The 18,183-nt window shown below is 42.8% G+C and overlaps 1 protein-coding gene across 3 annotated transcripts in view; it reads right to left on the bottom strand.

Annotated features, from left to right (window-relative positions):
* Positions 1-17,025, bottom strand: part of KLHL29 (kelch like family member 29) — a 607,456-nt gene extending 590,431 nt beyond the window's left edge. For all 3 annotated transcript variants that reach the window (XM_074991331.1, XM_074991330.1, XM_074991329.1), the window contains exon 1: positions 16,667-17,025. The gene's annotated coding sequence lies outside the window, so the exon portion shown is untranslated. The remainder of the gene's footprint in view (positions 1-16,666) is intronic.
* Between the last annotated feature and the right edge of the window lie 1,158 nt (positions 17,026-18,183).

Raw genomic sequence — 18,183 nt, 5'->3', positions numbered from 1 at the left:
ACTTTTCAAAGCCTAGATATATGCTCGTGTGAACCATTCAAGTATGATATTGAAACCAAGTAAATTTTCTGTAAGCTTGATGCAATTTCTTTTTGTCAGGATCACAAATTTTAAACAGACAGAAGTGCTCTGTAGCTTACGAAAGATGAAAAATCTAGTAAGACACATTATGGTAGCAAATGGCTTACAGATCTCATTAACCCTGAGATTCTGTTAAGTAGTGACCACACTGCTATGAAAGGCAGCTTAATTTAAAAAATAAAAACAAAAACACCCTACAACCCACACATTTCAGGACAGCCTTTTTGTTTTCTTACCTTCTATGCCAGTAATTTTCCCTCCTCCAAACAATGATTCACTTTTGCTCCTGGAGAGATAAGGCTGATATTGCAAGTCTGGGGCTGCCAATCCCCTAAAAGTTTAGTCATAAGATTAGATTTTTAAATGGAGGAAGGTGTACTAGAAATATAGGCCTTTATTTACTTTGGTGATTTGATAATCTTGAAGACCAGGCTGAAGGTTTACCCAGGATTTTACAGCACTAAAAGTAATTTAATTTCAACAGATTTAAGACAGGGATAAACTTGGCCCATTATATAACAGAGCCAGACCAAAACCAATTTTTAAAAAGCCCAAAACCAATGCTTAAATGACTTGCTTCATCCCATCTGTCAGGTGATCAGCAAATATAGCCAGTATTTAACAACTCTCTTTCTTGCTACCACTGGTCTACAGCAGAGAGGATGGAATTTAGTTAAATACATGTATGAGATTCAGCAGGACTCAATTCAGGACCCATGCCACAAAAGAGGTTTGTTCTTTTGGCTATGTCGACACTACAGCAATTGGTTGACAGAAGTTACAGCCAGAAGACATCTTCTGTTGACCGATTGCAGCCACACATGAAAGCGGCTCGCTCTGTTGACAGAGAGTGACCAGACTGCCTGGCTGCTTTGTCAACAAAACGGCCAGCCGGTGACCTGGGAACCCTGTCTTTGAACACAGACCCTCACCCCTACTCCCCATGGCCATTTCTAGGAAGAAAGTGGCATCCTAATGAGGTGTGAATGCAAATTCCCCACACCTCATTAGCATAAGGTTGCATGATTTGGAGTCCAGAAGACCTTCTTCCGGAGTCCAAAATGCTGTTTAGAAGCGCGGCCCCCAGGGGGTCTTCTGGAAGGACGTCCGTCTTCCGGAGGCCCCTTCTTCCCAAAAATTTTCAGGAAGAGGGGGCCTCTGGAAGAAGGCCTTCCTTCTGGAAGACCTCCCCGGGGGCCGCGCTTCTAAACAGTGTTTTGGAGTCCAAAAGAACATCTTCCGGACTCCAAACCACATGACCATATGCTGATGAGGTGTGGGGAATTTGCATCCATGCCTCAGTAGCATATTTCAGGCAATTTATTAGCATGCCACTTTCGAAGAAATGTCCCATGTGTCCACATGGCTTTTGTGTCAGATTCTGTCAAGAAAGGCATTGTGCCTCATTGGGGAGAGGCAGAAGACTGTCAACAAAAGTGCAGAATTCTGTTTACGGTACGTTGACAGAACACATTTTTAGTGGTAATACTGCAAATTTTGTCGACAAAACTGGGGTTTTGTCAACGAAACTCTCTCTTGTAGACATAGCTTTTGTGACTCAAGTGTATCGTACATTATCAAACATGTATGAAAGCAGGTTATTTCCATGGTCATTACCCTTGTCCAAGTGCAAATCAGCTCACTATTTGGCGTCATTTCAGTTCAGTCTACAAATCTGCAGAACCAAATAAACCCAGGAATGCCCAGAAGTAATGAGAGACAAGTCTTGCCCCTCCTTTCTGGGAGTGAATAGCTCAGTGATTGAAGCATTGGCCTTATAAAGCCAGGGTTGCGAGGTCAATCCTTGGGGGGGGTGGGCTTCAAAGGTCTAGAGTGGAGATGTTGATTGGTCCTGTTGCGAGAGCAGAAGACTGGATTCAGTGACCTCTCAGGGTCCCTTCCAGGTCTCTCTTTATTTAAAAAAAAAAAAAAAAAAGGAGAGAGACAAATTCTACTCTTAGCTACACCAGTACGAAGTATTTTCTGGCTCTCAGTAGCCATGTCTACATGTGCACGCTACTTCGAAGTAGCGTCACTAACTTCGAAATAGCGCCCGTCACGGCTACATGTGTTGGGCGCTATTTCGATGTTAACATTGATGTTAAGCGGCGAGACGTCGAAGCCGCTAACCCCATGAGGGGATAGGAATAGCGCCCTACTTCAACGTTCAATGTCGAAGTAGGGACCGTGTAGTCGTTGCGCGTCCCACAACATCGAAATTGCGGGGTCCTCCATGACGGCCATCAGCTGAGGGGTTGAGAGATGCTCTCTCTCCAGCCCCGGCGGGGCTCTATGGTCACCGTGTGCAGCAGCCCTTAGCCCAGGGCTTCTGGCTGCTGCTGCGGCAGCTGGGGATCCATGCTGCATGCACAGGGTCTGCAACCAGTTGTTGGCTCTGTGGATCTTGTGTTGTTTAGTGCAACTGTGTCTGGGAGGGGCCCTTTAAGGGAGCGGCTTGCTGTTGAGTCCGCCCTGTGACCCTGTCTGCAGCTGTTCCTGGCACCCTTATTTCGATGTGTGCTACTGTGGCGTGTAGATGTTCCCTCGCAGCGCCTATTTCGATGTGGTGCTGCGCAACATCGATGTTGAACATCGATGTTGCCAGCCCTGGAGGACGTGTAGACGTTATTCATTGAAATAGCCTATTTCGATGTAGCGTTCACGTGTAGACGTAACCAGTATTTGGTGTTCTCCCTTGCAGCCAGAGCTCTTGCAGTCTGGAGATTACAGGAGAGACACCTTACATTTACGAGGTGATTTTGTAGCCCTCATGGCTGTAGGAAAAAAAAAAAAAATCCAGAAAAAGCAACGCTAAAGTCTCTAAAAGCAAGAAAGCAAAACTAAATCCCCAAACAGTTTTGAATACTCTTAATTAAAAAAAAAAAAAAGTTCAGATTTAGCAATTCTGTATATATAGCCAGAGAAAAATCTAGACTACCTTCAGTGTCCACAAAAGCAGAAAAAGGGCCAAAAATTCTGCTCTTTTTACAGCTCTCCACCTCCTCACTAATTTGAGGAGAAAAACTGAATGAGAGCGCCTTTGACCACTAGTTTAATACTACAATACTTAGCTATTAAAAAAAAATGCAAAGCACATATTTATATTACTGACATACCTACCTACCTTCCAGCAGGCTATTGTAAAATATAGTACAGTAAAATCGTTCACATCCAGCATTCTATCATCCAGAACTCTCAAATAACTGGCATTTTAACTATAAGTAAATTCTAGTTATGTTTTCCAGAAGTACAGTATAGTGAAGGTAAGTACCAATAAATACAGTATAAATTTACAGTGTACAAAACTACTGTTAAATGAAGTACCCATGCATACATTTCTGTTCCTTAATAGCTATTCTTGTTTTTCTTGAGTGTTATGCACTGCTAGGTATACCTCTCTACTATCCAGACTATCTGAATATCCGGTAACTTCACAATCCAAGGGTTGCCAGATATGAAAGAGTTTACTGTACCAGCAACATATATTGAGAGAAAGAATTAGACTAGGCAGTGGCTTCTTAAAACAAGATCAATTGGCATGCCTGGTTAAATTGCTTTTACAACAGATGACATAGTAGAAAAGCAATACCACCTGTGAATACATTCAAGTTTCTCCAAAATTAATTCACTTCTAATGAAACATTGATCAGTCTGACGTTTGGAAATCTGAAATAATCTTCGGAGGGTTTTTTTTTTTTTTTTAAAAAAAAGGGCACAGGAGAGAAGTTTATCAGCGAATTTTCCACACATTTATTCTATTAACCACTAAAAATAGGGTTGGGGAAAAAAGAAGGAGGGTAATGCAGTTTGGTTAACACCGTGCCTTTCATTGCGGTAGCAAGTTTGACAGAGTGCACTGGAAACTTTAACCACACATTCTCTAGACTGTGGTCTCCTCGAGAGAGGAGTACAGTGTTTCTAATCCCTCACCACACAATATACTTACTATGTCTGGTACTCCTCTGCTCCCAGGAGGACAGAATACAGAATGCTCTGTTGCATGTGAAAATCTCAAATGCTAAGAAATCAGGTTGTTTGTGAAACTGGGGGAAGAAACCGAGGGAAGCGTATATTTAAAATGTCATGATGGCCAGAGAGCTGAAAAGTAAAACTATGCTAAAGCGAATCTAATCTAACTCACCAAGTATGGAACATCACTCAGCAACAGCCTGGAGGGATTTGTGCTTGCCTACTTCAACCAGTCTCTAGGACTAAAAGCAATACAATCACTTCTTCCCCCAAGCCTACCTACAATAGCCAGAGTTCAACTCAACTCCAACTCCTCTCCGGGAATGTAAGCCAACCTCATGAGCCCTTGCACAATGCTTCCTGCCAGCAGGGGTCAACATAGAGAAAAACAACGAGGAATGATTCAGCAATGGACAAAGGGCACGGAACAGGCTGCCACCTACCTTCCCTCCTTATCCGCCCCCATCAGGCGTTTTGATGACAGACGAAGAAGAATGGCTTTCTACAAATGTGACAGGCATTTATTTGATCCTCAGCTTCCTCCGAGATCCCCTCCCAGCAACATCAGAGCACCATGAATCCTCTGCTCCTCCGACCTCCCTCCCACAGCTGGGACGCTGCACATCTGCTGCTCATGCTCCGGGAAGGAGAGGGACGGAGCACAAATCAGCAGATTCGTGGTGCTGTGACAGTGCTGGGGGGCGGGGGAGTGAAGGTCCCCAGTGTGTGCAGGCCTCAGGTTGCCCACCACTATTCTGAAGTTTCGTTTTTACATCAGATGCCTCACCTTCATCTTGTGGCAACGCTGACATATCACTGGCTTATCTAATACCTTATTGTTAAAAAGGAGGCAAATTTGTTCAGTCCCACCACTCCTCACCATCCCTCCACATAAGGCCTTACTGCTTCTATTTCTATCATCTTCTTACACAATAGCCAAATACATTCCAGGAGAGATGGGGCTGGGGGACAAAAAAGTAAACATACATGAAACCAGAAAAACCAAACTCTTCCTTTTTTGTCACTGTTCCCCGTCCCAGTACTTAAGAGTCTGAGCAAAGACTACACAGGATAATCATTTTTATATGAACTGAGCACTACCTCCCATAGCATAAACAAAAGGAGAATAGTAGAGTGGACACTTTCACTCTGGTCTCAGGGCTTCACTCTCCAGAAAGGGAAAAAGAATTATTTTCTGAGGTGAAATTTTTGTGCTGTCTTTCAGTCCATGGAAAGGGAGCAAGAAGTTTGACAGAATGCTGTCTAGCTTACAAGTTATTTTGGAACATTTTGTAAATTATTTGAAGTCTTTTTTTTGGACTGCATAAACAACAACAACACAAAAAACAAAACAAAAAACCCACAAAAGAATTCCTTTACTTTCAAACAGTCTAGCAGCATTTCATGCTACTTGTCAAGTGTAGGAATATATTAGCTGAGAAATGAAGTTAAGATGTATGTCGTACACAACAAATAATTTTCTATTAAAAAGCTGTGCTAGTTGTTATGTCACATTTTCAACTGCATTTAAATGAGCTGTGTTTGTTGTATGGTCAGGTAACTTGATGAAATATTCACACCTTACTTGGTTTTGTGGAATAGTAACAGAGAGAAAGCCGTGTTAGTCTGTACACTATCAAAACAAAAAAGCAGTCAAATAGCACTCTAAAGACTAACAAAATAATTTATTAGGTGAGCTTTTGTGGGACAGACCCACTTCTTCAGACCATAGCCAGACCAGATGCAATATTTAAGGCACAGAGAACCAAAAATAGTAATCAAGGTACTATTGTTGGTTCTCTGTGCCTTATTAAGTACCTTATTATAGTACCTTGATTACTACTTTTGGTTGTCTGTGCCTTAAATATTGAGTCTGTTCTGGTATGGCTATGCTCTGAAGAAGTGGGTGTGTCCCACGAAAGCTCACCTAATAAATTATTTTGTTAGTCTTTAGAGTGCTACTTGACTGCTTTTTTGTTTTGAGGGTTCAACAAACTCTTCCCCATTGGTCCCTTGCTTGTTTGATGTTTACTCAACCACTGTTTAAAATGGAAGACAAAGGCATTTGAGTTCCATGTATTCTCCTTCATTACAGAAGCCATTATGTTTGCGTATCATATTGAAAGCAAACTTTTCTTTAAACAGTTCAGGACACTGATCTGCATATACACTTCTAGTGTTCACAGACCAAAAATAAAACTAGACCCTTGTAACAAGGTCTGACAAAGCATCTCAGAACAGTATTATCTGATTTAAAATGTTACTCACTCACAGATCTTAGAAGTCTGTGAAGCAAAAGCTTTTAAAAAAAAAAATCACACATTAAGTTCAGGATTTTTACTGTCTGCATTGTAATGCAAATCATGCTTTTTTTAGAGTTGATCATAGACAATGAATCTCTCTCAAGGTTCAAAATATCAATAGATGAGATATATCATTAACGTCCATTTTGACAGATTAGGCAGATCTTGAAATTATAAGACCTACTGTATAAGAGCTGTATCCTCTGAATTATTTTTGTGTAAATTTGAGGGATTCTTTCTATACTATATATGTACTTTACAACACAAGTTCCTGCAACATACTCATGTGAGTTATTGATTGATAGATTTATTTGTTACAGTACAGTAGATTTCCTTGCATTTTCCTCCATTCTGTCAAATTCAAAAAAACTTATGCTTAAAACAGTAATGTTCTTGGACCAATAAGTGGAATTTTCTCCTTCATTTATGCAAACTTGTCTGCTCTAGCCTTCCAGGGGAAAAGAATCATGACCCGTACACATAAACACAAAATGCACATTGGTATCCTTAATGCAAAGATGCCAGTAATCTTTTTCATTTATGAATCACCTGTTATAGAAATGTCTTATTGCAATCAAATTCAGCATTCACTATTAAAATGTGGCACTACTGCAAGAAGGAATGGCCCTGGCTACACTAGCATCCTGCTTTTGAAAGAGGGATGCTAATGAGCCTTTTTGACATATGCTAATGAGGTGCTGCCATGCATATGCAGCACCTCATTAACATAATGGTGCCCACACACGTTTCGAAAGTACTGCTTTTGAAATGCATGCCACCAGTGTAGACAGGGCCTTTTGAAAGGACTCCCCCGGATTTCAAAAGCCCCTTCTTCCCAAAAAACAAATGGGAAAATTTTGAGGAGTAAAGGGACTTCAAAGTTGCTCCAGCACTTTGACATACCAGTGGGCAAGCCACGGTTAGACGCGTGCCGGTACGTCAAAGTTGCCACGGGGGGGAGGTAGTGGAATTTGCTTAATGAAGTGCTGCCTATCAAGGGCAGCACTTCATTAGTAAACTCCCAACACCCTAATTACCATCCTTCCTTCGAAGGTAGGTGGTAGTGTAGACAAGCCCATAGTGTCCTTTACAGCAGTAACTGATGGCTCAAAATACATGGGTACTTTTAATACAGTTAGCTAAAAACAGGGTGAGCAAAGTGGAGGGCAGGCCCAGGGGGGCATGAAATTCAACAAGGGCTGATGGGTCTCAGGCTCATCCATTTCATTAAAAGTGTTGAAATGGGTTACTGGTTTTATGTCTGTGTATTCACATTTATATACCAATGAACAAAGTTTTTACATTCTATGTACCTATTTTCTTACACAGGCCAAAAGGAAGGTTTTTTCCATATGAACCAAACTGATGGAAATTTCAGTTATGATTACATTAGACAGGCTGGAAGCCCCCCGTGATAATCATAGGTATAAAAAGCGGGGCCCAACGTAAAAAGTTTGCTCACCTCAGAGCTCGCTGATGCTTTGCTTATGCTGCTGAGTTTAAAGCATCACCAATGCAGTACTTTAAACATGGCAGCTCCATCATGGCTCCAACCTTGGAAGAAAGCTCTTGCAATACTGTAAGTCAAGCATGGGGCCCACAGGCCAGGTGCAGCCCGATCATTTTTTTTTTCTCCTCTGGCTCTCGCTCTCCAGTCCTGTGGCTGAGAAGCAGCTGGGGTGTGGAGCCCCACCCAGCAGCTCCAAGTCTAGACTGGGAGCCAGCCAGGATGCAGAGTACCTTACATTTATATTTAAATTAAAATTGAAGTATTAAAATTTGAGCAAATTGAAATTTTACATCATATTTTATTAACTATTAATTATAAAAACAAAAGTAATTTTAAGTATTCAATTCTCAATTAAAATTATTGTATTATATTCAAACAAGACCTGAAAAAAATATAAAAGACACTTGATTATGACTTTCCAATAGAAGTACAATTTCTTTGGTGGCCCTGAAAGCTTTCAGTTTTCATGTGTGGGGCTATCAATAGACTGAGTTTGACATGCCTGCTCTAGGAAAGCCTCCTCTACAAAGGGAGTCGTTGACAGTACTGGCAGCCTGTTTACACTGGTACTTTACAGCGCTGTAACTTGCTATGCTCATGGGGAGGGGTATTTTTCACATGCTCACGGGGAAGGGTATTTTTCCTTGGGTGAGAAAGTTATAGGGCAATAGAGTGGCAGTCAGACAAACCCTGAGCTAGTGAAGCTGGTCCTTTGTCTTTTCAAGACAAAGCATACACGGAAATAGCCAAGAAAACTGCATAAGGATAAAATGACATTTGAATTTGCCATAGGTTTTAAGCACAGGGGGGCTGTCGATAGGCAAACCAAGCCTGTGCTGCTAGATAAATTTAAATGAACCCTGGAAATCATTACTTTAAGAAAAGAAAAATTCTTGGTTCAGGTATAGTCAAAGCCCAGAGAAATTTGGACCTTGACCAAAAAAAGATTATGACTACCCATTCATTTATTTCTGGGGCAGGGGGTTAAGGTACACACACATAAATGTGGAGCTCATTCCTGTAGGGTATTATTTATGCAAACAGATTAGTAAATATACTTTACAATATCAGACACATGAATAATCATGGAATCTGTTGTTCTAGTACCTTGGTTAATGATTATCAAATCATCAGCAGACCAAGTTGCTCCTCTGTACAGAAGAATTGTACTCACCTAGATAAGTTGTTAGTCATTACCAGTGCCTTTTTTGTAATAAATAAATAAAAAGTTGCAGTTACTCAGACAGCTCCGCACTCCTCCCCTCCCATCCCCTCCCCTCCCCTCCCCTCAGCAAATTGCATGGCTGGGCCTGTGGAGGTGCCAGCACAAAAAAGCACTTGTCAATTCACTATGGGAAGGTGGTCCTTTTGTATGTCCCCCCACCTGACATCATTAGGTCTTTACCAGGTGCATGCAGTTTCTGGATGACAGGGCTCTGAAGACTCCAAAGGCATCATGTAGCAACAAATTTAAGTGGAACAGGGTTACTACCACTCAAATCATTCACAGAACTGTTAGAATGGCATGTTTATTTACCTTAACCCATGACTTTGCTCACTAGAATTGCATTGTATACCCAACCACTTCTTTTTACTGAGTATATTGTTAACAATTCAGTTTTTTAATAAAACCAGTAAAAGAGAGAAACTCTAATAGTACAATACAGTCACATCTTGCCAGGGGAGAAGCAAGGAAGGAATGGCACTAATATGTTAATACATCCAAGGATTTTTTCCTAACAGGTACACGTAACTTCTACTAGAGACAGATGGAAGGGGAATCTTCATTTCTGGTGTGCTTGATGAAACATCAGGTACATTGGTGTTGGGAAATAAATTAAAAGGTCAGGAAAAAACCAAGTAGTAATGGACAAAGCTGAATTTCAGATGAGCGAACAATAGATGAGAGAAGCAACACTGGGACGAATGCCAACAGTGAAGTGCCAAGATATCAGGAGTCTGATTCTGGTCTCACAGCAGTACCCAGCTGGAATTATTCTAGCAAAGTCAAAGGATTAGTACCTGCATGAGTGAGGAGAATTGGGCCCAGTGCAAGTGACAGGGGAAAAAATATGGCAAGATCAGCAAGGAAATCATGGATGAATTTAAAAGAAAAGACTCTAGCAGGCAATTAGGTCTCCACTGTAAGTGGATATTGAAGCTCTGGTAGTGGTGATGCCATACCATAAATACACTAACAAATCTTGAGTCTAGAGCTGTTTAGTACTGAGGTATGTGCTGCATTCCTTCGATCATTAGAAGTTCCAGTGACTCTACACACAATGTACTTTTTATTAAAACAAAAAACAGTCAACTAGCACTTTAAAGACTAGCAAAATAGTTTATTAGGTGACCTTTCGTGGGACAGACCCACTTCTTCAGACCATAGCCAGACCAGAACAGCAAGAACAGACCAGAACAGGCTATGGTCTGAAGAAGTGGGTCTTTCCCACGAAAGCTCACCTAATAAACTATTTTGCTAGTCTTTAAAGTGCTACTTGACTGCTTTTTGTTTTGATAGTGTATAGACTAGCACGGCTTCCTCTCTGTTACTATTGTACTTTTTATTGTTGTTTGAAAAGTAAGAGCAGCAATTTTACAGAATATGCCTCTGCAGGTATAAGAAAGGATTTAATGAACATAAGAACATAAGAACATAAGAACATAAGAATGGCCATACTGGGTCAGACCAAAGGTCCATCAAGCCCAGCATCCCATCTGCCGACGGTGGCCAATGCCAGGTGCCCCAGAGAAGGAGAACAGAAGACAAGTGATTTATCTCGTGCCATCCATCTCCTGCCCTTGTTATGAAGGCTAGGGCACCATACTTTATCCCTGGCTAATAGCCATTTATGGACCTGACCTGCAAAAATTTATCAAGCTCTTTTTTAAACCCTAATAGAGTCCTGGCCTTCACAGCCTCCTCGGGCAAGGAGTTCCACAGGTTGACTGTGCGCTGTGTGAAGAAAAATTTCCTTTTATTAGTTTTGAACCTACTACCCATCAATTTCATTTGGTGTCCCCTAGTTCTTGTATTATGGGAAAAGGTAAATAATTTTTCTATATTCACTTTCTCCACACCATTCATGATTTTATATACCTCTATCATATCGCCCCTCAATCGCCTCTTTTCCAAACTGAAAAGTCCCAGTCTCTCTAGCCTCTCCCCATATGGGACCCTTTCCAAGCCCCTAATCATCTTAGTCGCTCTTTTCTGAACCTTTTCTAATGCCAATATATCTTTTTTGAGGTGAGGAGACCACATCTGCACGCAGTACTCGAGATGTGGGCGTACCATAGTTTTATATAGGGGAAGTATGATATCTTTTGTCTTATTATCGATCCCTTTTTTAATAATTCCTAACATCCTATTTGCCTTACTAACTGCCGCTGCACACTGCGTGGATGTCTTCAGAGAACTATCCACTATAACTCCAAGATCCCTTTCCTGATCTGTCGTAGCTAAATTTGACCCCATCATGTAGTACGTGTAATTTGGGTTATTTTTTCCAACATGCATTACCTTACACTTACCCACATTAAATTTCATTTGCCATTTTGCTGCCCACTCACTCAGTTTGCTGAGATCTTTTTGTAGTTCTTCACAATCCCTTTTGCTTTTGACTGTCCTGAACAACTTGGTGTCATCTGCAAACTTTGCCACCTCACTGCTTACCTCATTTTCTAGATCATTGATGAACAAATTGAACAGGATCGGTCCCAGGACTGAGCCCTGGGGAACACCACTAGTTACCCCCCTCCATTGTGAAAATTTACCATTTATTCCCACCCTTTGTTTTCTGTCTTTTAACCAATTCCCGATCCATGAAAGGACCTTTCCTCCTATCCCATGACCACCTAATTTACATAAAAGCCTTTGGTGTGGGACCGTGTCAAAGGCTTTCTGGAAATCTAGGTATATTATGTCCACTGGGTGCCCCTTGTCTGCATGTTTATTAACCCCTTCAAAGAATTCTAATAGATTAGACAGACACGACTTCCCTCTGCAGAAACCATGCTGACTTTTGCCCAACAATTCGTGCTCTTCTATGTGCCTTGCAATTTTACTCTTTACTAGTGTTTCTACTAATTTACCTGGTACTGATGTTAAACTTATCGGTCTATAATTGCCAGGATCTCCTCTAGAGCCTTTTTTAAATATTGGTGTTATATTGGCCGTCTTCCAGTCATTTGGTACCAAAGTGGATTTAAAGGATAGGTTACAAACCACTGTTAATAACTCTGCAATTTCACATTTGAGTTCTTTCAGAACCCTTGGGTGAATGCCATCTGGTCCTGGAGACTTGTTACTATTCAGCTTATCAATTAATTCCAAAACCTCCTCTAATGTCACTTCAATCTGAGTGAGTTCCTCAGATTTGTCGCCTAAAAAGGCTGGCTCAGATTTAGGAACCTCTGTAACATCTTCAGCCGTGAAGACTGAAGCAAAGAAATCATTTAATCGCTCCGCAATGGCACTGTCTTCCTTGATCGCTCCTTTTATATCTTTATCATCCAAGGGCCCCACTGCTTTTTTAGCAGGCTTCCTGCTTCTAATGTATTTAAAAAACATTTTACTATTGTTTTTTGAATTTTTGGCTAGCTGTTCCTCAAACTCTTTTTTGGCTTTTCTTACTACATTATGACAGTTAATTTGGGAGTGTTTATGTTCCTTTCTATTTTCCTCACTAGGATTTGACTTCCACTTTTTAAAAGCTGCCCTTTTCTCTCTCACTGCCTTTTTAACATGGCTGTTTAGCCATGGTGGTTCTTTGTTAGGTCTCTTACTGTGTTTTTTTATTTGGGGTATACATTTAAGTTGGGCCTCTAGTATGGTGTCTTTAAACAGTTTCCATGCAGCTTCCAGGGATTTTAGTTTAATTACTCTACCTTTTAGTTTCTGTTTAACTAGCTTCCTCATTTTAGTGTAATTCCCCTTTTTGAAATTAAATGCCAGAGTGTTTGACCGCTGCGGTGTTCTTCCCAACACAGGAATATTAAAAGTTATTATATTGTGGTCACTATTTCCAAGCGGTCCAGTAACAGTTACCTCTTGGACCAGATCCTGCGTTCCAGTCAAGACTAGATCGAGAATCGACTCTCCCCTTGTGGGTTCCTGTACTAGCTGCTCCAAGAAGCAGTCATTTAAGGCATCAAGAAATTTAATCTCTGAATCCCGTCCTGAGGTGACATGCACCCAATCAATATGGGGATAATTGAAATCTCCTATTATTACTGTGTTTTTTATTTTGATAGCCTCTCTAATCTCCCTTAACATTTCAGCATCACTATCACTGTCCTGGTTAGGTGGTCGGTAATATATTCCTAATGCCATATTCATATTAGAGGAATGAATTGTTATCCATAATGATTCTATGGAACATTTTGATTCCTTTAGGATTTTTACTTCATTTGATTCTATATTATCCTTCACATATAGTACCACTCCGCCACCCGCACGACCTGTTCTGTCTTTCCGATATAATTTATATCCCGGTATGATAGTGTCCCACTGATTGTCCTCATTCCACCATGTTTCTGAGATGCCTATTATGTCAACTTCCTCCTTTGATATGAGGTACTCCAGTTCACCCATCTTATTAGACAGACTCCTAGCATTAGTGTAAAAGCATGTTAGAAAACTACCACTATTTATATGTCCGCCTTTCACAGACGTGGTGGATTTTTTTATGCACGATTGTTTCACATCTGATCTTGCCCATATATTATTTCCCACGTTCCCTATCTGACTAACTTCTAGGGAATCCCTGTCTATGGAGCCTCGTGTAAGAGAAGTCTCCGTCCGATCCAGGTGCTCCCCCGCACCAATCGGCTTTCCCCCACCTCTTAGTTTAAAAACTGCTCTATGGACTACATATTTTTTAAAGGCTACATCTACACTAGAGAATTTTGTCAACAAGGAGCATCCCTCCCTCCCCCCACACACACAGTATTTTGGTGACAGAAACTGTGCACCAAAAAAAAAAAACCACCCTGTAGATGCTCTGGGGGCTCTTTTGTCAGGGCATGTCAACAGATTGTGTCCACATGTAAAAGTGGATCAATCTGTTTACAGAAGTTTTGTTGGAACATTTCTTCTGAAAGCAACTTCTGTAGACAGATGTTTTTAGTATACATATAGCCAAAGTGTCTAGTGATACAAAACAAAAAAGGTTTTCTCCCACAGTCTATGCTTTTTGGTCCAGCAGTTCTTTTACAAAAGGAAAACAGTGAGTTAGTTACACTCTCATGATGGATACTAGAGGTATGACCAACTTTTGTGATGAATGTAAATTTCTCCCCCCTCCACCTCAATGCATGAGGATGAAAACTTGTAACCCTTACCCTATTTGTAACCACGACAACCATAGGTTATTTTATTTAAGCAATATAATTCATGCTGAATATTTGTTCATTGGTTTCTGTTGTCAAAGGAAAGCTTGACACAGTACACACATTTCATAAGCTACAAAGGATGAGAGATACGCGCTGAAAACTTAGTTTTTGAATTTTCAGGTACACAGTAATTCTTTCACGTCCACTTGTATATAATGCAACTTCTAGATCACTAATTTTAACTACTTTATTTAGTGTTCTGCAGAGCATGAACTACAAAAGGGTCAAAATGAAATTTTAGTGACCAGTACCTGCAAACTGATTACTTGGCTTTAAAATAAGTTATATAGTAATATTTACACAATTTGGAAATATCAAATATCTTGAATAATGCAAGTAACCTACAGATTAACGATATGAGGTCTTATTAAAATGTCAGAACTGATCTTAGGAGACATAACACTTATATGTTAAGAAACTACAACTTGCATTACCTCTTCTGGTATAGTTAGTCTAGATAGGTCGGTATCCTAAATTACTTGCATGTCTGCCCTGTTTGATCATAAATTGGAAGACTCCTATAAATAGCTACTGCGAGGATATGTTATAAGAACAAAAACCATACATAGTTATTCAGGGAAGAGTAAGTACCCTAATGAGCATAATTAAAGTTTGAAGCTGTTGACCATCAATGTTAAAATATGGCTGGAGTTTACTTTTCTAAAGAAAGGTGTCTTCATCAATTTAATCCAGAACACAATAAAGAGACACACTGTTGCTTTATGGGGGGATGGTGGGGGGGAGGAAGAGGAGAGAGAGAAAGCTGGCTGCAAAAGCGTTGTTTCTCTCACCCAGATCATAACATCTATCAAGGGGGATTTAAAGTTTCAGCAGATTGCTAATTATAAGAGACAGTAATACTGTTATCTGCAGTCACCTTAAAGCTATAGTAGTTTGGCTTTTAAGTAGCTGAAAACTGACCTCAGAGGACAGCCTGATAACCATATTTAAATCATTTAAAAACACAGCGCGCGCACACACACACACACACACACACAGAGTTACATTCACATGACCCTTAGAAACATAAATAAAATGCCTACAGCAACCATTTACACATCTGTTTCCTTCACTGATGGAAAATTGGACTGTTCCTCCATTAACCTATTTGCCAAAATACTATTTTAAGTAGATTTCAGTTTTAAAAATTTTACATTAATCAGGGCTTCAGCATGTTTTGACTAAAAATTATTATACCATGTCTCAAAACATCTAGGAAAGCACCATTTAATAAACAAGACTATGGGGGGAACACAGATCATAAGCATGCAGAATTTATGGAGTGCATTAATAATAAACACCACTCCTCAACAACCCCCCCCCCCCGAAGGCTCTCCCCTCCTTCCTCTTTATTCGAGGACCTGAACCAAAAATCATGAGGTCCACAGACCTGCATTACAGCATGACAAAGGCAGTCACCGCCACTCAATGTCAACAACAACAAAAAAGTAGTCCTGCTCCATTCTGAACGTTAACAAGACCTCAGATAAAGAGGGTACCCAAGGGATGATGCACAGAACACCTATAAGATGGGACAAAGATACATGAAAACCAAATACTAAATTACATCTGGGACTGCACAATGAGTGAGAAAGAGATTTAGAAGTGATTTATTGATTTCATTTATTTAAAAAAAATCAGTGTTTTGCCTCAAAGTTACTGAGATATCAACACATTCATATTTTTAAATGCCCTCAGGGCAACACACACAAACAAGGGCAGCCAGACTTGGTGGCTCTCACTGGGGAAGAAAGACTATTTGTCTGCATTCCTGCTCGGGCAGTTTTAAAGCTAACCTCGAAGAAGATGGGTTGCCCGTGGCTGTGCGTTTCAAGGAGGAATTTACAGCAGATGTCTCCTAAAAAAAAGGAGCCACCACCCTCGTTTCAAAGACTGGCCCCAGCAGCCCCTCGCCTGGATGTGTCAGGTGCCCACGGCCACCCCAAGCGTGGGAAGTTGTGGTTTGGGCTGTGTGTGTGGAGCGGGGGCTGCTCACTTAGTTGCGTATGTGGTGGAGTTGGCGCGGGGGGAATAACACACACACACACACACACACGCGCGCGCGCGCACCCCTCCCCACAGCTCGGCCACCCCATGGCACCCGCCTCCTTGCGCTGCCACACAAACACACAGGCAGGAAGTTTTTAATGCAGCGAGCAAGCGCAGGCGCAAGGGATTCATTAGCCAGGCGTTCAATACACGGGAGGGTGCTGCTGCTGGCGAAGCCCGAGCTTCACAACCACAACACCGCTGTTAAGGGGCGCCCAACACCGACCGACACACACACGCACACGGGCTGTCACCTGAGCGCCGAGCGCCGAACCCCTCTCCCCCCGCCCGCTGGCCCAGAGCTGCACAGCCCCCTCTAGCCATCCCTGCTCTGCCGGGGACCCTGCCCGGCTCCTACCTCTCCCCGCGGGGCGCTGCGCACCGGCGGGCCAAGGCGGGCGCGTGTCCTTGGCGAAGGCGGCGGCTGCCCGGTGGCTCCGTCAGGCTGGAGGAGGATGCACAGAGACGGCGACGGCGGCGAGAGGAGGAGGCGGCTTATGCATTGCAGCCTCCCCCCAGCCCCCAATGCAAAGCCCCGCGCAGCTGGGACTGCCTCTCAGCCGCTCCGGCCGGTCAGCTGGCTCCGGAGCCGGAGCTCAGAGGAGGCGGAGGCGGAGGCGGCGGCGCGGGCAGCAGGGGGCTCGGCTGGGCTGGGTGCGCAGAGCAGAGGAGGAGGCTGATGCAGAGTCGGTACCATGCTCCCTTCTGGCTCCCTCCTGTTCGCAGCCTGGCCGCTTTAGCTGGGGAGGGAGGCGGCCTCTGAGCCCAAGCAAGGGGCGGGCGAAACCAATCACAACCGCGGGAGGGTGGGCCAAGGCGGGAGGAGGGGACTTCACGGAGCCGAGCCCTCCTCCTGGCTGCCGGGCGATTTGTCAGCCGGCCCCAGCCGGAGGGCTTTGCAGCGGCCGGCCGGGCGGCAGCGTGTGCGGCTCTGTCGGTGGCTCCCGGCCAGACAGGGGCAGCCCTGGGGACGGAGAGTGGCCTGTGGGCTGCTGAGGCGGGGGCAGCCCCTGCTCACTGGCAGCCCCGCTCCAGGGAGAGTCAGCCCCGCGCAGGGCGGCTGGCGCGGAAAGGGCCAGACTCCGGCAGGGCGCTGAAGGCAGCGTCCCCCGGTCCTGTGCCCGCGCACACACCCAGCACGTGTTCGCTGGCGGCCGCTCTCCATCGCCCGGCCAGGAGGCTGCCCGAGGATAAACCCGGAGCCTTGCTGCCTCGGTGCATCGCCACGTGCAGGCGTTCGGCGCTCCCGGGGACGGTGCTTGCACATCCACTTCAGCAAACCGTGCTTCTAACGCCAAGTACAGCCCAGAGCAGATCCCTGCCGATTGGCCGCAATGTGGGAGTAGCAGGCGTGTGGCATTTTAAGAAACATATGCCGTGATGACGAGTATATGTATATAAATATAGGCGTGTACTGTGTATGCCGATGTGAGTGTGTATGAACATACATGCATAGATAAACAGCTAATGATAGACATTGTGGATCTATCTTCAAATGTCACGAACCTCTGAGTCTTCTTCAAAAGTAACGTGTAATAGAGCTTCTGAGACATACATGGCTATTGGTCTGTGGGCCTGATCCTGAGCAGTGGGGGTCTGTGGATAAGTCCCTCGGCATCTTTCATTCTAATTTTCAAAAATAATATGTAGTCAAGAGCAGTGTAAGGTATGCATACATGCTGCAGGTTTATATATTGTATGAGATGTTGTATTGTAGTGGTTTTCTGACTTATGTATGTACAATAAATGCTATACTTTAAAAACATCAAGAACACAATCATAGTTGACATAGGCAGAATGCGTTTAATGCAATCAGGTTTTGAAAAATTCTAAAGTGCATAGTAAGGACATATATATATGCTGTAATGCACTAAC

Source organism: Carettochelys insculpta, chromosome 3, assembly GCF_033958435.1.
Source record: "Carettochelys insculpta isolate YL-2023 chromosome 3, ASM3395843v1, whole genome shotgun sequence".
NCBI classification, from domain to species: domain Eukaryota; kingdom Metazoa; phylum Chordata; order Testudines; family Carettochelyidae; genus Carettochelys; species Carettochelys insculpta.
This window is presented reverse-complemented; position numbering and strand designations above follow the sequence as displayed.